Genomic DNA, 14235 nt, shown 5'->3' on the forward strand with positions numbered 1-14235 from the left:
GCATTCATTGAAGAGAAAAAGAAACTAAATGTTTTCAAATGATAAAGCAAAGACCTGTGATGGGTGAGAAGGGTTCAGAAGTTTCAGATTCTATGGGGAGCAATGAAAGCATTAATTCTTAAGCCACAGTCTTTCCATAAAGGCTCTCTTAAAGCCAATGATGACAGTGCATCTTGCAGTATTAAAAGTAAAGCACATCCCCAAAGTAAATGTTTATTTGAAACCAGAGGGACTGTGTGCCTTTGAGCCCTGGTTGAATTAGTGTCAGGCTGAGAAAGTGACCAGAGTATGCTAGGAAGTCTGAAGAGAACCGAGAGAGTATTTCAACATAGTTTTATCTTTTCTTTAATACTCTTTCCTTTCTGACTATGCCTGGGAGTCCTTCATGACTTATTTGAGAGCCTACTCCTAATTCACAAACTCAGAGCCCCATACCGCACTGAAACTCCATTTGTCGTTAGTTAAAATGTTTTTTAAAAAATATTAAATATAATATATTTATATATTATATAATACTTAATTATATAATATATAAATTTATTATTATATAATATTTAATTATATAATATATAAATATATTATTTATATTTACGGTTATATGATATTTGTATATTATAATGTATAATTATATTTAATATTTTAAAAAAATATTTTAAAATATTAAAAATAACCCTGGCCTTGGGTCCAGGGTTGTGACTCAGTGGTAGAGCACTAGCATGAGTGAGGCACTGATTTTGATCCCTAGAACCACAAGAAAAACAAATATTGATGGTATTGTTGTCCATCTACAAATATATATATTATATATATAGTAAATATATATATATATATATATATATATATATAAAATCTTCTTATTTAATGATTCTCTTACAAAACATCTTTATGACTTAGTTCCAAGGTTGTAAAAGCCCAAAGATTATATTTTCCTTAAAAATGAATGGTAGGACTAATTAACTGGGAAAGGCATGTTTTATTAAACAGAGTATGCAAAAACCTGATCCTGACAATCCTTTGGGCCTGTATTTATTCAATCCTTTCCAACATGAATTTTGCCAAGGAAACAGATGGGAAAGTCTCCTGGGTTTCAGAGACATCCATTTTAAGAGAAAAGTCCCAAAGTCCAAATCTTCCAACAAGCTGCACATTATATCATAAAAGAGATTCAGAGTCGAGAGACGATAACCCATGTAGCCAAATCGCTATACCTAGAGTTCAGTAGCATGTGATGCTTGATTAGCATGGTTTCCAGGACTTGATCATTGCTACCAACTCTGGGGAAATACCATCTTCACAGAGTGGAAAACAAAATACAGGTTGAGCATCCCTAATCCAAAACCCAAAATATTTCAAAATCATAAACTTTGACATGCTGTTGCAAGTGCAAAATTTCATAACATGAAGCTTTTTTGCATGCACAAAATCATTTTTAAAGTATATAAAATCAACCCCAGGCTTTGTGGATAAGAGACATAGGAAACAATAAATTTCATGTATAGATTGGGTCCCGTTTTCAAGATATCTCCTTGTGTATATGCAAATATTTCACAAAATTTCCACCCCCTCCAAAATCTGAAATCTAGAATATTTCTGGTCCCAAACATTTTAGATAAAGAATACTCAACCTATTAAGTATTTTTTTATCTTTATTTCAAAGGAAGAAAATATCCATAATCCAGAGAAATGAACTGGAAAGTGTAACTTAACAGCTTCCAAGAGGCCAAACTATTCTACAAAGGTCACGCCCATTGTTTCTCCTCTGGTAGAGAAATTTCTGTGCATGCTCCCCCCGTCAATTGCTCTGAGCCATCTGACTTACCACTTAATTGCTAAGAGAATGAATGGAATGGTGGTCCCCAAGCACAGGGGCTCTCTGAGCCTGCCCCCTCCAGGATGCATTGGGTCAACACTTATGCTGATGTTAGAAAATTAACCTTCCAAACAAGAATACTTGCCCCAGTTTCAATCCAACAGATGAGAGTAAAATAAAGGAAAAGATTCGGAGACTTATTTCCCATGAATATGCTGAAGAAAGACATTCAATGGCAAAAGGTATTCTGGAGTCCAGTTTTTACAGGTGCTTTCCAGAACAGGTGGCCTTAGAAGAAGGGTTTGGGGCATCAGGAGGACAAGGGTGCCAGGGACTGGTTTTGTTTGGGGCTCTTTTCTGCCAGGGCGGAAATGTCACCTGCAGCCACACTGGAGACAAAATAGCAACGTGAACAGAGAAAATCATCTTGCTACATCAATGCAGCTGAGTCGAGGGCATCCGAGTGATATTTCTCTAGGAAAATGTTCAGAGGCCACCAGGACCATCTTTCAAGAGGAAAATATTTTCTTTGGAATGTTCTGAGTGAAATCAAATAGCTTCCAGCCTGGTCTCGGGGAAACAACTCGTTTTGCGTTGCTTGTCAGGTGAAACTAAGAACCTCCAAGAGAAGACTGGCTATCTCTTAGGGACTCTCCCGAAGGAGAGCTTGTCAGTCAAAGTCTGGGCCATGCTTCGCTTGCTCACCTCGGGAGAAAGGATGATCTTCCAAATTCAGGGGCAACACAGGGTCTTGGTGCTGGAGGGAGCCAAGAAGAGCATCCAGGGTCACAGCAAGGCAGAAAGCAAGAGAATGGTGGATGCTCAAGAGGACCCAGGGGAAAGGGAAAGAAATTACACCCAGGGTGCTTGGGGCTGAGGTCAGTGCAGTACTGAAAAGAGGTGGGTCTTGTTATAGTGATCACCCAGGTCCTGGTGATAGTTGAAGAAAAAGGAATCCAAAACGAAGTACAACCACCCTTTGATATCCAAGGGGGACTGGTTCCAGGACACCAAAATCCACAGAGGCTCCAGTCCCTCATATAAAGTCGCAATGAAGTTGCATATAACCCCGGCTTATGCTTCCTATACTTAAAATCATCTTTAGATAGCTTATAATTACCAATACAGGGCAAATGTGAAGTCTGTAGTTGTTGCTCTGTACTATTTAGGTGATAATGTCAAGAAAAATATCTGAACCAATTCAGCACAGAGGCGACCTTTTTTAGGTATTTTTGACCTCTATTTTTGACCTGAGTATGCAGGACCATGGATGCAGAAGGCCAACCATGTGGTGTACTGTCAGCCTTTACAGGTCATTTGCTTTCGTGGTATCCCAAATCAGGACTCCCCCTCCTACCTTTTATCACATAAGTACAAAACAAAGATACTTAAGAATCCCCCAACATCAGAAATGAGCCTGAGAAAGAGTCAGTGAGGTCAGAATCATGTGAGGACAGAAGTTGGACTGCAGGCCAATAAGTCCACTCCCTGAGCTCAAATGACATGACATGCTAATTACTCAGATTTGATTATGACACCATGTCAAGATGCCATGTTGTATCCCACAGATATTCACAGTTATTATGTGTCCTCAAAGATTCTAAAAAATCATCAATAGAACATCACCTTTAAAAAAGGAAATCCTGTTATTTGCAACAAAGCAGATGAACTTGAAGTACTTTATGCTGATGGAAAGGTCAGAGACAGAGAAACAAATACCATATCATCTCCCTTATACATAGAACCCCCCCCCCCAAAAAAAAAGAAACTCAGAGATGCAGAGAATGTGATCCGATGCCAGAGGCTAGAGTGTGGGGAAATGGGTTGGTGGGGTGGGGGGATGGTCAAAGGGTACCAGCTTTCAGTGATAAGATGAACAGGTTCTGGGGATTTAGAGTAACAATAGTTAATAATATTGCATTGTTTGAGATTTGACCAGAGAGAAGATGTGTGGTGTCCTTACTCTCTCCCACAAACACAAATGGTAAGTATGGTTGATGATAGATGGGTTATTTTATTTGTGTTAATCTTCGTATAGTGTGTACGTACATAGAATCATTACATTGCCTACCTTGAAATACATGATTTTTTTCAATTAAATATTTTAAAATGAGAAAAGAGAAGAATGAGAAAGAAAATAGAAAGGAAAGAGAGAGGGAGGAAGGGAGGGAAGGAGGGAGGGAGGGAGGGAGGGAGGGAGGGAGGGAGGGAGGGAGGAAGGAAGGGAGGAAAGAAAATGAAGTTAGTTGGTTAGAGAAGACATAATTGAAAGAGTGAAAAGCAATCCCCAGGCTAGAAGAAGAATTTTTTCAGAGTAATGCATACATACACACAGACCTCCTATAAATCCATGAGAAAAAGACAATCAAAATTTTTTAAAATAAGCAAAAGATTTGAAGCAGCATTTCACAAAACATTATCTAGAAAACCAGTAAGGTATATAAACAGTTACTCTTCACTCTTAAATATAAATTAAAATCACAATTGAAATACTAACAAATACCCACCTCCATGCACACACGCGTGTGTACACATTCACACCCACACATACACAGAGAGGGAGGGAGAGAGAGAGAGAGAGAGAGAGAAATGACTAAGATTGAAAGGCTTGAGAACACCAAATGCAGGCAAAGATTCAAGATTCATAACCACCAAGACCCTTTTATGCTGCTGCTAGGAACAGAAAACAGTGCAACGACTTTGGGAAACTTGGGAATTTTAAAGGAACATAAACATTTGTATCACTCTGACCCACAATTTCACTTACAGGTGTAAGGCTGTTGATCGGGGTGTTTGTGTACACCAAAGACAGATTGTTGCACAACAAATACAAGATTGTTCACAGTTAGCTTTATTCATGATAGCTCCAAACTAGAAGCAACCATGCAATCATCACTGGTGGAAGGAAGGAACTGTAGAACAGTCAGACAAGGGAAGGTAGCAGAAGAGCAAAGAAGGAACAGCGCAAAATGGAACAGAATGAATGAAGTCGTATAGCCTAACGCTGACTGAACAGTTTCAGACAAAAGGAATACATATGTAAGGAGGCGATTTATATGAAATCTTAAAAATAGCCCCAAACTGACTTATGGCGATAGAGGTAAGAATAGTAACTCCATTTAGGGGGCATTCGTGGTGATCAGGTGCATTAAGGAGCTGTCTAGGGTTCTGAAAACTGTTATCTATAGTGACCCAAGTGGTGGTTATAATGTGTGAATATTGGTTGTGAAAAATCATCGATCCATGAATAAAGGTCCATACCCTCCACCAACGGGGACTCAGATCCTGATGGAAATGTTAGGACGGCACCCAGTGCTGCCTGTATTTTCTTCTCTGAGTCTCTGCCGAAGTCCAGCTCTGCCTCCACCGTGTCACGTACGACTCTTTTGCCTTCCCTGTGATTTGTAAGCTCCTCGCAGACAAGCACCGTGCCTTATCCAGCTGTGCTCCACAGCCCAGCCCAGTGCTTGCCATAGAAAAGTGACTCAATAAATGTGCTAAGCTCTCCTAAATGCCATCTGGACTTCCAACCACACTCATGGTCCACCTCTGGCCTAAAACTTTGGATGTGAAATTAAAGAATGGAAGCAAACCTGGATAAGCCTCAGCACTTGTCCAGACTTTCAGATGGAGAAAAAATGACAGATTTTACCATCTATGGTAGTTGAATGTAAAGTCAAGGTCCTTGGGATGGAAGAGCATATCACTCAAGCTCAAAGGTTATTAAATTTGCAGATTCCTGACCTCATGCCCAAAGACGCTGGCTCCCGAGGTCTGGGGAGGAACCCATTTCTATGCTTTGACCCAGCATTACTGAGAGTTCTGATCGTCCACACCACGAGCAACACACGCTTAGACACCCGTGTAATGTCTGTCTTGCGACCCTCTGTCCTCAGGGAGGTTAAAGGACACCTGCTCCCCGCTGATTTGGGGCAGGCTGAGGGGACACTACTGCAGTTTTAGATGGTGTTAAGTCTCCCAAGAAAGGAATTTTCTGAAAGCTCCTAGATTAAGTGGTCAGCTATGATCTTCAGGATTCCACTTCTGTTTGGAAACCAGGGGGCAGGTGACATCTCTAATTCATCTGAGAAAACAGCTGTTGTGACTGAGCCCATGGCAGAGGCCATGTTCCGCTGAGCATTGGGAAAATCAAGAGGCTCTGTGAGGCTCAATGAGAGATTTTTCTTTTAGTAAAAAAAAATGGCATTCTGGCAAGCTTTTTGCCAATTCCTCTTGAGATAGAGGTCGTAGGGCTATGACACAGATTGACCAGAGAATGAAATCCCCGAACCAAGATCGACTCCCCGTCCTCAATTTACATCCGTGAGTTGGGAGTGAGTTATGGGACTTCACCATTTCCTCCTATGGTCATTTTAACAGGAATCGGTGTTCTTTGGGGAAAATACATACATATTACAACAAAATGGAGATCCTTCAGTTTAAATGTGAAACCTATCTATGGAAAGACAAGTACCCCATATTCTAACTTATGTATGAAACAGAAGCTTAAAAGAAGTACTCTCATAGAAGTGGAGAGTAGAATGGTGGTGGCCAGATCCTGGGAAGAATATGGGAAGGATGGAGTGGAGGGGATGGTTAATGGGAACAGGGGTACTGATGGATATAAGAACAACTTCTAATGTTCTATAGCATAGTGGGGTAACCATGGTCAACCACAATTGATGGCATATTTCCAAGTAGCTAGTGGAGAGGGGTTTGAATGTTCACAACATAAAGAACAGATATATACCTAAGGTGATAGATAGGCAAATTACCCTGATTTGATCAATACACATTTGCGTGTATATTGAAATTGTACACCGTATCCCATAAATATGTACAACTGTCATGTGTCAATTCAAAACAAATTTAAAAATTGGGGCTGGGAGATGTGGCTTAGTGGTAGAACACTGGCCTAGCATGCACAGAGCTCTGGCTTTGGCTCCCAGTACTGCAAATAAACAGATGAAGAAAATAAAATAAAAGAGCTGAGCCTCTGTTCCCTAAGCATTGACACATCTATCTTTATCTATGTCCTTCAGGCAGGGGACCACGACCTCACCATAAGCACAATTACCTGAAGGACCATTCAGAGCCCAAGCACTCCTATAATGTGTCTGGTTGCAAAGCAAAACCAACCAACCATAAATAAGCAAACAGACAATAAGCCAACTGCAAGCACACTGAATGTATGTCACCTACGAGTATGTGGCTGTCCAGGGCCGCTTAGTTACTTCCTCTGCCTGGAATATGACAAATAACTTTTCAGTTTTGCTTTGTCATCTGTTTCCTCCTAATGGAGACAAGGAAAATATTCTTGAAAAGCAGCTGTTAATGGATAGTGACAAGCGGTTTCCTGTGGTTAAAGAACAAGCCATCAATTACTGCTTTTTATATTCTTTTTAAATTCCAGAGGCAAAGGAAGTTCAATAATGCTCTATCGGCTTCACGGTTATTGAACTAAAGAGGAGGAATCTGGAGATAAAACAGAATTCTTTATCTTGTTTTTGAATGAAGTTATGCATATTTTCTACATGAACTCTATAAGATTTTTCAGGACGTTTCCTATATATCACTTTGGACAATACAGACTGGTGGAAACGATGGAACTAGGGGACCAACGAGAACTTCTCCAGTAATACTGGTCTCAGAGGGAAAGGCATCTGAACTGGTTAACCTCCAGTGGTGGACTTCAGACCTCCACCAAAGACCTTCTGAAATTCATCTCCCGAGTGTGATTTCATGAGACGGAACAGAACCTGAGAACCACAAAGAGCTCTGAAATCTCCCGGAGTAAGGTCGAGAGAAGAGAAGTGATCTTCACCGAGCTCTGCCTTCTGAAGTGTTCTCTCCTCTCTCTTCTCCTTACCACTCCATCCACCACCACGCCCCGTGTCCACAGGTGCAGCCTGCAAATGCGTCTGGATTATCTCATAGGCAGAAGACACATAAGTAGCAGACACATCAGCACATGCCTGTAATCCCAGCAAACTCAGGAGGGTGAGGCAGGAGGATCACAAGTTCAAAGCCAGCCTCAGCAACTTAGCAAGACCCTGTCTCAAAACAAAAATGGCTGGCAATGTGGCTCAGTGGTCTGTGGTTAAACACCCATGGGTGCAGTCCTGGTACCAAAATATTAAATAAATTAAAAAGATTCATAATAACTGCTAGCTACATTGCATATTGCTGTCCCCAGAGGCTTTTCATTTTGACAAGGATAAAGCAAAGACAAGCACTTTGGGGGATTTAAGGAGAGGGGAGGAGGCAGGTGGAGAAGAGGCCAAGGTGAGAGGTGAGAGGGTGAAGGGAAACCACAGGCAACAGGAGACCTTGAATGAGCCTCACCCACGGTTCAAGTCAACCTCACTCTGGGAAGCATGAGGCATCTTTACTCAGAGTGATGTTGGCAGCCATGTCCTCTGAGAAGCGCCCAGAGTGAAAACATGCCCACATAGTCACAGCCTCATTCTTCACCCAGAGAGACCAGTTTTTCCTTCTTCTCACAAAAATGTGTCATTTGCTGAAATTGTATCAAATATTTACACATTTTCTTGTTTGTCTATCTCTTTTGGTATCTGTGAGGGAGAACCTTCAGCATGCTTACAGCAGAATGTCCAGTGGCTACCAACAGATGCCCAGCGCATACTGGGCTGAAGAATTGCCAATCAGCCAGGCATGGTGGCACATGCCTGCAATCCCAGCAGCTCAGGAGGCTGAGGCCAGAGGACCACAAGTCCAAGGCCAGCCTCAGCAACTAGAAGACCCTAAGCAACTTAGCCAGATGGTGTCATGAGATGAAATAAAATAATACATTTTTACAAAGGGGCTGGGGATGTGGCTCAGTGAGTGAGCACAGCTGGATTCAATCCCTGGTACCAAAAAAAAAAAAAAAAAAAAAAGAATTGTCAGTCAATCCAAACCCAGAAACTTCAAAAGTAAGAAAGGACTTTGTTTGGGGTCTTAGGAATGGCAATTTGTGAGACAGAGTTTTAGATACATCTAAATCAGTTCTGAAGGTGGTAGGAACTTACATAAAACGCGTTGATGAGGGACAGCGGCTCCGTGGCTTCTTCATCTTAGAAGATGAAGATGAGATCAGCAGAATGGAAATGCCCACAAAACAGGTCTGACAACCTCTTGATCGGCACCTTGAGCCCCTAGACATAATGCAACCTCTGGTCTTTCAAGTTGATCCAGATACCTGGGTGAAAGGGTGGGATAGGTGGGATATTCGGCTTCAGCTGCCTGTTTCCTGTGGGCCTCTGGACTCCATTTTGAAAGCTCGCTCAATGTGGCTTTTATCTTATTTCCCTTTGATTTTCACAGATCATCATTTGGGATTGATGGAGGGGTAGGATCAGCCTTCCACCAGCCTACCGTCCTGGTACCCCGGGCAGCACTGCCCATGACTCAGAGGCCTGGGGTGGGCAGAGACAGCGCTGCTGGTTCACCCAGGACTAAGCGCCTCCTTGGGACATGAGTTATTCAGGGGAAAAGTGGAGAAACCCCTGGGAAGACGCAGACAAGGTGGTCACCCCACCTAGAGTCACCTCCAGGAGGTCTTTGGTGGCTTATGTGAAGGGAAAATGGAGTCCGGGTGTTTATTACCCTTTCCAGGTCACCTATCTGAGGTCAACGCCCCTCTCCTGGAGGTCTCCTCTACCCAACTCTGGCTCGCAGCTTCATGTCACTGCCCCCTGAGGTGATAGGTCTGGTGCTGGTCACCCTGACCGTCTGTGCTATCCCTGAGGATACTCCTCTCTGCTCTCTCACACCTCAGTGAATAGTTCTTCTGCAAACAGATTCTCCTTGGCTCCACTACAGTGAGCCAGCCACCATTTTTCATGGGGACACCGATCGATCCGAGGAGGAAAGACAAGATGTGACAATGAGCAATGGGCGAAGTCATTAAGATGCAAAGTACCTCACCTCTCCACATTCCTGGTCAGTGAGCCCGTGGCTTCAGAGGGTCCTTGTCAGAGGTGGGGAAGACAACCGACAAACAGCTATCTGTCAGCCCATCAAACACGCTCAGCAAACGTTAGCCTCTAGGAAGGCTCTCCTTGGCCTTTGTTTCTGTTCTTCATAGAGGAACCAGAGGCAGGATCAGGCTTGCCGACTCTCTGAGAAGGGCACCGGCATCTCCAGTCAAATGGCATGAGGCCACAGGCGGAAACACTCCAATTTTAAAATTTTAATTACCTAGGGGTAAATTGCAATTCTTCTCATATTTCTACTCCGTGGCTTTGAATGGAGACTTCGTGTCTCTGGGTGTCCCCCCACCTTTATCCACTGTCTCACTTTCCATGGTTTCAGCTACTCACCATCAACAGCTGTCCGAAAAGAGTAAATGGAAAACTTCAAATATACACAATTCGTGGATTTTAAATTTTATTATTATATTGTTTCATTCTATTTTGGGTTATTAATGCTAATTTCTTATTGTGCCTGATTTTTAAATTAAACTTGTATAATAATCTTTGCATTACTATAACAAAATACCTGAGGTAATCAACTTTAAAAGAGAAAAGATGTGTTTGGGTTCATAATTTTGGAGGTTTTAGTGCATAGTTAGTTGGGCCCCTTTTGCTTTTTTGGCCTGGGGTAGAAGGATAACACGTCACGGCAGGAACATGTGGCAGAGCAAGCTGCTCACCTCAGGGAGTCCAGGAAACAAAGAAAGAGAGGAAGAAGACATCCTAGAGTCCCCATGTCTCCTTCAAGGACATGCACCAATGACCTAGCTTCCTTCCACCAGGCCCCACTTCCTGAAAGCTCTGCTATTTCTCAAGAATGCTGGTCACCTGGTGCTGGGTGATCAGCACAGGTTGGGAAGCAAATCTCTAATTGATGGGCCTTTGGGGCCATTCAACAGCCAAACTATAACACATAACTATGTGCAGGGAAAAGCATATAGCATAAAAGGGTTTGGTACTACCTGAGGGTTCAGGCATCCACCAGGGATCTCAGAATGTATCCCATAAAGGCGAGACGGGGAACCTGGCAGAGGCTTCAAGGCTGGATCTATTGTTAGGTCTGAGGGCTCTTTTGAAGGAGCCTGGAGACGTGGGGAATGGTGGTTGGCTCGCACATTTGCAGGAAACTGTCCCTCCTCCACCTCCTGAGCCGGCCAGGCTGCTGAGATACACAAGAAATCAATAGGCCACAAGATGGAAACGACTCTGAACTCAAGAAAAGGTTCTCCTTTTCCGATTTAATGAGGCGGTGACCTGTCTGAAGACCTTAGACGAAAATGGACCATTGAGAGGATCCCTGGGGTCTCCATCAGCAGGAAGGCCGACCGTTCAGAGCAAGAAAGATTTCTTTTTTTTTTTTTTCATTAAGAGAAACAGGTACATTTAGATTCACAGTACCAGGAAAGTGCAGGCAAGAAGATGAAAATTCCATAATGAAATAAGACAACTTAGGACGGGCGGAGGGGGCAGAAAGAGCAGTCAGCTTATTCCAAGCAAGTGAACACACACACACACACACACACACACACACATCAATGCTTTGCACATAACTTTCTAAGAAAAGTTGGAGCACGAAGTGGGAATATTGGGGGGAAATGATACTGAGGGAAAATAATGCACACACATTCGTGTTCACAGTGGCAGGACTGGATTTAAGTCATGTAACCGTACGTCAAATTGTGTCTGCAAAATACGCTTCCACCCCCTTAGAATGTGATCTTGTTTGGAAATAGGGTTTTGCAGAGGTAATTGATTAAATGTCTCAGAATGGACTATTCCTGGACTTAGGGTAGGTAGGTCCTAAGGCCAAAGCCTGCCGTCCTTACAACAGAAAGGAGAGGGAACTGTCGGTCCAAAGATGACCATGTGAAAATGAAGGCAAAGGTCGAGGTGATGCTGTCAGAAGAGACAAGGAAGAACCCTTCCCCAGAGCATCTGAGAGGTGACGTGGCCCTTCTGCCACCTTGATCTCAGACTTCTGGCCTTCAGGATTGTAACAGGACAAACACTTGTCATTTTAAGCCATCAGTTTGTGGTCCCTTGAGACAGCAGTGATAGGAGACGAACATACATGTCAAAATTCTTCACAGGAGCTCCACAAACACAGTGGGTTAATAGATCCTCTAGACAAACGCTTTGCACTGTAAAACCACAGACGTGCAGCTCTACTCACGTAGAGTGGTCTCATCGTAGACCTAGTCCTTCCTGCTTCCTGCTTTAAATTTTGCAACCATTGAATCTCACATGGAAAGAGCATGAAATTCAGAGTGCAGAAAGGTCAGACTGAGGCGGCTGTCCCTGCTATGGAAAACTACCACTCCATTTCCCAACTGCTCATTTCAGCAGAAACCAGAGTCATTATACCCCTCAGGATGCAGGTACCCGGCCCCCCAGGATACTTACGTGGCATTATTCTGTCTGAAGAGGGCCCCGTTAGGACTGCCATTGTTTAGTCTTAGCATGACGGAGCTGGATCCCAGGCCTTCCGTCCTTTCCCGGTCCAGGGTGGAATCCCAGCCACCAGGCATGGTGACGGAGGGCCACCTGCACAGGGGAGGGGAGGTCTACTGAGAAGGGGGAAGCTTTACTTCCCCAGGGGTTGGAGGAGGATAGGCCAGAAGCAGAAATAGATAAAGCACATCTCCTCCAGGACCCATAGGAAACCGCAGCCAGGGAATTAGTCTTCCTCGCTCTGCTCTCCAGGAACCTTCTGAAGCCTCCCTTCCATGTCTCCGTGTCCTACCGTGGCCCTCGGGGGCTTCTCTGCTCCATTTACTGCTCTTCTCTGCTTTTTGATTGTGAATTTGAGGCTCCCTGTTCAGAATGCTCTCCTGCTTGAGGTCCCAAATTACCCGATTGCTTCCATCCATGGTTCTGATTTGATGCCAAGCTGGCCACTCTTGTGGGTGGTTATGGGGGTGAGTCTCCATTTGCCTCTTTCTATCATTCTCTGCCTTTCTCTTTGACCCCAGGGCATGGACCTCTATGGATTGCCTTGTCCAGGCCCAGAGCACTGCCTCTCCCATGGGGAAGGGAGGTATTGACGAGAGACAGCAGAGCAGGTCAGGTCAAGGCCAGATCAGCAGATCCTACTCCCGACTCCCTCCCTGCAAAGATTCCACTGTGGCCTTGTCTGCAGTCTCTATAGCCAGAGCTCCACCAAGGCCTCCCAGCCTGGGACTGGACACTGCTCTCTGCTGTTGAGCATCCCTAAGAACTGGACTCCCCCTTGTGTCTCCTTTAACACTGTCACAACCTCTTTGACCAGTGCTTTCTTTAAGCTTCTTTCATTGAAACCTCTGATATAGTTACAAGAATTAATTGCAATGTGCACATTAAATATGTTCATTTACCTAGCTAAGAGTGCCTGCCCCCCCACCCCCAGGAAGAGTAGGGCTCAGGAATCAATGGCACCTAAATAGATAAGCAGTCATGCCATCATAGCTCTGGTCATTTGGGTTATTTGATGTCTGTTGAGTCTCGGTTAATTCATCTGTGAAAGGGGACCACAGGGCAACCTCGCAGGGTCATCGCGAAGCTGAGAAGAACTAATACTGCATATTTCTTGGGTGCCTCCTTCCATGTCTCCTCATGTGGCTTCATACATGTGCCCAGCTCTGGGTGGCTGTCATCCTCTGAGCTTGCTTCCCAGTCTGGCCAGTTCCCGTGCACAGTCCTTTCGGCAAGCCAGTATTGGTGTGGCCCTTGTAAGCAAAAATAAGCAAGGACAGAAGCAGACCTCAAACGGATCGGCAGGCTTTCCTTTCTTCTGTGGTGGGCTCAATCAATCAGGCACAGGAGGGGGCTCATTTTCAGGGTGGAAAATGTCTGCTGGTTACAGAGGGGCTCTGAGTTTTTTTATAGGTTACAGTGAGGGTGAATTGATCCTTGGAGATTACAGCCGTCTGTGTCGGTGAGGACAGTCAGGAAAAATGTTGTAACAATGCCAGAACTTATTGTTACCAGGAAGGGCTGGAAGCCGAGAACTCAGCCGGAGTTCACGGCTCATCTCCTTCCTCTGGGTGCCACTGTCCCCCAGAGCTTCCCGAGCTGCTCTTCTCCTTCCAGGACTCGTCGGCAATGGGAAAGGGTGAAAGCGCAGCATTTCAGGGTCCGCCTCCTCCCTTCAGGACCCACTGTGGTTGGGAGGGGTGAAGGTTTGCTTTGGTGGAGATGCTGGGGGTGCATGCGGGAAGGGATGAAGGTTTGCTTGTTCTCCTCTCGGGGCCCATTGTTACTGGGGAAGGGTTTCCTGGGAGAGGATCAGTGGTTGCCTTCCTCCTCCCTCTTCCTGGGGGTCAGTTTTGGGGGTGGTCATCTCTCTGTCCTGGGGGTTGTCATTTTCCATATCCTTAGTCCTGCCCACGTATCTGAGCGCTTGGCTACAGGAGCCACTCGAGCCTCGTCATCTCCACGTCAAGAGGGACAGATGTGCTGTTTCCAAGGGAG

General features: G+C 44.3%; 1 long non-coding RNA gene across 1 annotated transcript; it reads right to left on the reverse strand.

Annotated features, from left to right (window-relative positions):
• Positions 1 to 8703: 8703 nt before the first annotated feature.
• LOC144366335 (uncharacterized) lies at positions 8704 to 12785 on the reverse strand. Its single transcript, XR_013425370.1, has 4 exons — positions 12190 to 12785; positions 10749 to 10948; positions 9740 to 10143; positions 8704 to 9011 (listed from the first exon to the last, which is right to left on the reverse strand). It is a non-coding gene; the product is annotated as an uncharacterized LOC144366335 (long non-coding RNA).
• Between the last annotated feature and the right edge of the window lie 1450 nt (positions 12786 to 14235).

This window comes from Ictidomys tridecemlineatus, chromosome 8 (assembly GCF_052094955.1).
Source record: "Ictidomys tridecemlineatus isolate mIctTri1 chromosome 8, mIctTri1.hap1, whole genome shotgun sequence".
Taxonomy (NCBI): Eukaryota; Metazoa; Chordata; class Mammalia; order Rodentia; family Sciuridae; genus Ictidomys; species Ictidomys tridecemlineatus.